The sequence below is a fragment of the Armigeres subalbatus genome, chromosome 1 (genome assembly GCF_024139115.2).
Source record: "Armigeres subalbatus isolate Guangzhou_Male chromosome 1, GZ_Asu_2, whole genome shotgun sequence".
NCBI lineage: Eukaryota > Metazoa > Arthropoda > Insecta > Diptera > Culicidae > Armigeres > Armigeres subalbatus.
The window spans coordinates 290430582-290438124 of NC_085139.1; positions in this window are offsets into that span (position 1 = coordinate 290430582).

Consider the following 7543-nt stretch of genomic DNA (forward strand, 5'->3'; position numbering starts at 1 on the left):
CATGGCCTATTTATTTGTTTACTACCTTTATTTGAAGTCGAACTTACGTTTTCGTTTTATCACATTTCAGCACATTGGGTTGTACTGAACTAATGATTTTTAAAGTTCTCTGTTCGACTATGATGTGATGCTCTGAAAGGGTGGTCGAATTGAGTTTGAATAGTAAGTTAATAAGCAGGCATTAGACATCCTTCTTAACCTTTGTCCTTCTTAACCATTGGATTTCAAATTTATCTGATCTATCGCACAGTGGGAAAAAACATGCTTTTTCAGTTTGAGAGAAAATCTGGGTTCTAGATCTGGGTAATTTGATTTATAGAAAAATAATGATTTATTTTCAAGACATGCTTTTTATTTTCGTGATTTATTAAACAGTCGGAGATTATAACGAACAAAAGCCGGACATAACGCCGTTGAATAACATCGGAAAATTATTGAATCTTTGATGTGTGGAATCCCAATATTATCGCATGGATGTTGATCTTTATTGCGGCGAAATAATTGAAATTATCTTAGCATTTGACAATCATATCGCAACCGATTATCAAGAGATTTTGAGGAAGGCCGAATATACATTGATTTTATTTTCATAAATTCATAAATAGCATTGGGGACGGATTTTATTTTATTGTTTATCGACATTATTTTTACGTATTTTTCCTAGTGTGCGATGGTTATGACTGGTTGAACAATGGTTGAAATAAAAAATTGTACAGTTATTAACAAACTGTAGTTTGACAGATCGACTTATTGAATAAGAGTCCAATTATGATTCATATTCAGCAATAAGATTATTTATGTTATGCATTGAGTGAGCCATATCTAACAAATCAAGGATGGCGCGGATGACAACGTTACCGGTGGATGATCAAATGACAGCAGTTCGAGACCCGATTTAGGAAAATTTTAAAATGATTATATGAAAATAGCAATTGCTTCAAAATACGTTCATTGAAGATCTTACTGATGTTACCTTCTATGCGTTATTATTTTCGAAGAATTCACATGTAGCTGAATTGAGGTTTAGTAAAATGCTTATTAAAGGTTTAACGAATCAGTTAATAAAGTTGTTTTTCAAAATGAGATGATGTAGTTGTATAACTTCGCCAAAATAGTGTGAACAAAGCTCGAACAGAAGTTGTGATAAGAAATAGTACAGACATAATTCAACACAGCGCTGAATTAAATCATCACACTGATGTTAGTTCAACTAGTGAATGTTTGTTGGGAATGCTTTATGATATTCCGATAGAGCTAATTGAAGAATTAAAACAATTAGTTGAAATTCATCACAATAATTATATCCGATTATTTCAAGACAGTCTCAAACCAAAACACCATAATATTGTGCATTATGCGACGGCAATAACAAAATCCGGTAGTTTACGAAGGCAGTGGGGCATGCGATGTGAAGGGAAGCATAAAGAAGCAAAACAATATTGTAGAGTAAATTACAACAAGCGCAATATCTGTGCATCTCTTATTGCAAAATTTAGTTTCAAATTTGCGTTTGATGTATATAGTAATAAATTTTTTACACCGTTTATTGACCTTCAGAAAGATAATATTTATAACAGCGAGCTACCAGATATATTCAAGCCACTAGTTCAATCCATTTCATGTGCAGGCACAAAAACAGTTAAAATTATTACAAATTTTATTAAACAAGGATCTGTTTATGCAAATGGAACTATTATCTGTTTAACGCAAAAATTGCTTAGAAACATTTATAAAATTGAGGCAATAATTTTGATCGATGATGAAGATATTGTATTATTATGTCATTCTTATATTTCAACCGGTTTTGACGAACATTTGCAGTCCTTCTTTACTTCAGCGAGTAGAAAAGATAACAGTTGTAACAAACATAGAAAAACTGATTCAAAGCCAATTAATATACACTATGTGAATGAACAAATGTATTTGCGAATGTGTAACATTGTTAACATAAATACAAAGATTGTTGGTACAGTTTGCAGAATAATAAAAAACGTATTTTGTATGGTCGATAGCTTCACCTCTGCTGTTAAGCATATCATGGGATATGCAAGCAGAGGAGAAGAAATTGCTCCATATTCGCTTTTTAATATTTAACGAAGAAATATTTTAAAAAAATGAAAAAATCACGAACCTTTTCATTATTCCTATAGGAAAAATAACCATATTTTGTTTTTGAAAGCAATAAAAAATATACCCAAGTAACCATGACGCTATATATGCTTGTAAAAAACACAGCCCTAAAAGTTGACTTAAAGTGGAAAAGGGCAATTATAAGATCGAATTAATGGCTCATTACTTTGACATGTTGAAATAAAGCATCAGTAATGCATCGCGGCATTTGTAATGCTGATTTAGAGTATCGTTGTCTGACAGTTGATGAATAAATGCAACTTCGCATCGTTAAAACTGATCTAATGCAATTAGCATTTAGCATGCCGATTTGTGATTGATATATGTGCAATATTGTAATGCTTGGTGTTACTTGGGTAGTTGATTATAATATCAAAGCGATTTGTTGTCAAAATTTTCAACAAATCATTGAGTACTTTCAACCATAAATATAATAAAATTGATGAAATTGGACGTTTGTATTAACAAATATTTATCGTAAAATGAACCACATGACATAGTTGACTGAACTACACTATTTTTCATTTGACTAGATTTTTTAGTTATCTCTAAATTAATAGAAAAATATAGTTGTTTTAATAGTGAAAAACATAGTTTTTAACATTTTTTGTTGTCCGTGTAGTATACATTTTTATACTAAGCGCTTATAATTTCAAAATAAAATAGATTAATTCTAAACCTTTCATAGATTAATTATATTTCTGAGTGTGTGAAATCGGCATCAACATTTCAAAAGGGCGAAACTGCTTTGGTAAACAAAAGCTTCTCACGTCGCTGGTGGGCTAATTTGAGCCCGCCAACGCAATCCAACGCCACTGATGGAAGCAGCGAATCCTCTTCTTTCAATCAATGGTGCTGGATGTTATGGGTGGGCTCAAATTAGGCCACCAGCGACGTGAGAAGCTTTTGTTTACAAAAGCAGTTTCGCCCTTTTGAAATGTTGGTGCTGAAATGGGAATTGAAATTGTCATGCATTTTTTTCGAACAGCATTTTCTCAATGTTTACGTTATGGATGAGGCCCTTTTCACATGTTAAGCGAGCGCGGTTTTGACGGTTTTGATCGAGCCGGTGACAAGCGTGGTGTCATCATCATCAATAGACATAGCCCGCTGTCATCATTGAAACGCAGTATGAAAAAAAATATAGCCCGGGACATCCTGGCTACGATCTGGCGATGGGCTAAACAATAGGATGTCAATAGCCTGGTTTTGATAATAGAGGTAATAAACTATAGAGGAAGACTGTCGCTGTCGTCACTGGCGAAACATCTTTTGCTGGCGAGGATATGGCACTAAATGTCAATATAGAGGACGATTGTCGCTGTGGTTACCTTTGTTATCGTCCCCAAACATGTTGGGTACCTATCTGTCAAAACGTTCTGATTTTTCCTTCGTTTGTTAAGGCTCCGTCAGTCGTTGCAAGCAAATCACTCGTGCGAGCGAATGATCTCTGAGAGCACTCGCAATTGCAGTCACACGTAGCAGTTTTTTACTTTAAGCAAATGACAGATTTACTCTCATGCAAATATAAACAAAAACGAAAAACTTGTTTTTCGGCCACAAAATCTAATTTCATTCCTATTTTTGCAGTGCAACTCTGCCACCTGAAAACGTTATCACTTTTGCGAGCGAAAAATTTGCTAGTGCTGCACTAGCAAGCGCAATTTCGTTTCTGCGAGTTGAAAATTTGTAACGCTTATGCTACGTTTCGACAGGGCAAGTGAATTGAACAACTCAGTTGAATTCAATTGACTTGCCAAAAGTTGAACATGTTCAACTTTCTTTTCGTTCAAGTGAATTGAATTAAGGGGTTTACACGTTCAGTTCGCGTTCGATTCATGCGACTTGCTCAATTCACTTGCCTTGTCTAAACGTAGCATTAGCAGTCACACATTGCAAGCGAGCGTTTGCTTACGAGTTGTAAATAATTTGTTTGCATGCAATCACTTTCAGTGTAGTCAGACAGGCAAATTTTTGACAGTTGTCACTTTCTGCGAGCAAAATGCTCGTTGCGAGTGATTTGCTTGCAACGTCTGACGGCACCTTTACTCTGGGATAGTTTATTTATTACCTTCCTATAGTCTATACATTATAAAACACGGGTTAGGATAAAGATAAAATTATAATTTCATAATACATTACCTTAATTCAGCTAAATGTGGTTAATCTAAATGTATAACACTTACTTTGGTAAATACAGAAAATTTCTAAGATGTTTTTTATTGATAATTTATTTACATTCATCTGTTACTCGAGGCAGTTATGTATATTATGTACTTTCACTAGGCATATATATACATTCTGCCTCGGATGACAGCTGAATGTAAATAAATCAGCATGAAAGCCCTTTCAAAACAACCCTCACAACTCCCTAACCGCTCACTGCGAAACATTGCTAACGTTATACTAAAGTGAGGCTAACAGGTTAGATTAAATTATGCAACTTATACATAAACATATCTAACAAAAGTGTTGCAGATCTGTCTAATTTTAGTCTCATTTTACCCTAACGTTAGTGAGAAAATTAGGGTAACTTTCTAACTGGTTACACTCATGTTAGGGTCAAGTTAGAGTAACCTTGTTTGCTGGGTTGTTTTGAATCGTAGCGCTGATTTCAGTTACGTATTGCTCCACCGAGGGGGTTTGATAAAACTCTTTGTTCTCGCTAATTTTATGTTGGGGACCATATTTTTCGCACAGCTGTGTAAAACAAGTTGAAATGCATCATCAGAACTGGTGCCCCCCGCAATTGGGGTCTATTATAAGAAATTTATCATGGGTTGTAGCCCCCCGAATCAGTGCATTATCGTAACAGCTAACGAAAAACGTCTCTCACGGTATGCTACCTATCGAGAGTGTATACAGAAATGATAAGTAAGAGATTTTCTCATTCTCCTTTGATTCCAAACCCTGGCCATACTCCATCACGAATATCTTCCTCTTGTTTTCCATTTTAATGTCTGTCGTTTCCCTTTCATATGTCTTGCTCTCGTTGTTGTCTGTTCGTCCCGTTACAGAAGTGAAGCATCATCAAGAATGGCAACTATATGAACATCAGCATCGTTATTACTTAAGCACCCTGAATTCTCTTCCTTTCTTACTGTATTATTGTATTTCATAACAAAAACGTGAGTCTTTTAGATCCCCAAAACTAACATTAGTGTAAGGTAACCGTACCCTTAGTGGAGGTAGCACCAATAGTGGAGGTAGTGGGGTTTTAATGAGATTTATCATATTTATAGACTTTACGATGGTTTCAGTTGATGCGTCGTGCTTTAAATATCCTGAATGCCACTTACCTTAAGATTTCGCTTGAAAAACTTGAAAACAATGATTTTCCTTAACAAATTGACCCCTTGCACCTATAGTGGTGCAACTGTACCAATATTGGTGAGTCTCAGAAACCAATGGATAGCACCACTATAGGAACCAACATTATTTTTACCGCCACTAAGGAACAGTGCCCATAGTGGTGCAAATATTTATAATTGCTGATGTTAAGACATCTATCTCTTTTTGTTAGCAAATTTATTAGTTTATCTATTGACTAAGATAATAAAGCAGTAAATTTCCCGTAATTATCAATTTTTAAAAAATATTTTCTTTTGTGGATCTACTAATACCTCCACTATTGGAACCGTTACCAGGGCTGGTAGCGATCAATGCTGCTCAAAATAGTGACTTGAGTGACCAACGTTGTCGAAAAAAGAGACCAAATAGTGACTTTCACTTGCAGAATAAGTGACCAAATAGTGACTTTCAGGCAGTGTTGAGAAAAATTAAAATCTCAAATCGCAGTACGATTCCAATTGCGAAATCTTGCAAAATCCGTAATTTTTTTTGGTAAATAGGTGCATGAAAAACTCAAGCGCTGATTTTTCCATTGACATTGCTTTCAGTTGTAGAAAAGTGTCAAAAATGAAATATCATCATGGAATTTAAAATTAATAACTAGGATATCTGTTCCATTATAAAACTGCTCCTATATCATAACTATAAAACAGGCAATTTATGCTCAATTTGTGTCGTGTTTGATGTTTTCGCATCTCATTGCTGAATATCATGCGCACTAATCTAAATAAGGCGACGTCTTATAACTGCTGATATTTTAATTTTATTGAAAACAAATTTCCGATTTTCTAACATACAAGGAACATTATGGCATGAATAGATTTCTTCGTAACTCTAAAAGTAACCGTCAGAATTAACAAAACCTTTAAATTTTCTTTTGACTGGGATCTTTAAAGTTCAAGCAATAGTAAATCAGCTGAATATCAGTGGCGTCACGTAACCTTTCTTTTTACCTGCGCACTGATACAAAAAATGAAAATTTTGATATTTTGACAGCCCAGATGGAAGATAAAATTATCAGAGTTGTTTAATCTAATCGTAATCTAGTTATTCTAAACATTTTTCCACTCCAAGTCCTTAAATTCAAATACAGTGTACAGGTAGATTGAAGTTGGAGAAACGCCACTGCTGAGAAAAAGTCAAAAGTAATCGGAACGGATGTCATGAGGGTCATGAGGAGAGTGAGCTCAATGTTGTCTTATGTTTTATTTACAAAAATATGAAAAAAATATTACGGAAGGATCAAAGATATTTGTTACTAAAAAAGGTCAAACACCTGACAAGTTTATTTTTGATATGTATTAATGAAAATTTTAGCAACAATTATCGCTCACTATTGATTAATTCCAAGAAGTTCATTTAGAGTTGAAAAGATCCAATCAAAATTAGCAACCCTATAACCAGAGACCGGCGGAGTGAAAAATCAGAAGGGTTATATACAAGATACGACCGCCCGACGTAAACTACGTAAAACAGATCATAAGATTATTATTTAGGTTAGAGCCTAGAGTGATTGAAATTGGGGGGAAATGCTTATCTAATCTTCCGGTCAATGTCATCATATAGTGCATATACTCCTGTATATATACGATTGTGATGCATCACCAGTGCTACGATATTGCACGTATTACCAATCAGGAACTGCATTGATTGTCTGCCTTTTCAGAATTCCCAATAATATTCCGTTTAAATATCACAAATGATGGTTAATTGTTTGTCTAAGGAAAGAAAAGTGCAGTGGGTATCGGCCAAGTTCCCCTGGCGGTGCTAAAATGATAAGCGGGAACAATACCTAATTCCATTTAAATCTTTTAGTATCATTGGTGATTAGCACGCGTTATTATTTTATGTGGGGCACGCATGGAACATATTTTTCAACGCGTTGTCAGGCGCACTACATGCTCGACCAAATTAGTAAAATTTAGCTAGAATTTTTAATTTTGTTTGATTATTTTATTTTATTTTATTTTGCCATCAAATGATTAGGAGCTTATTTTGAGCATCACATAACGCAAGAGGGTAAAACTCTGCTTTAGAAAATTTAGGAGGTCCCGATTCGGTG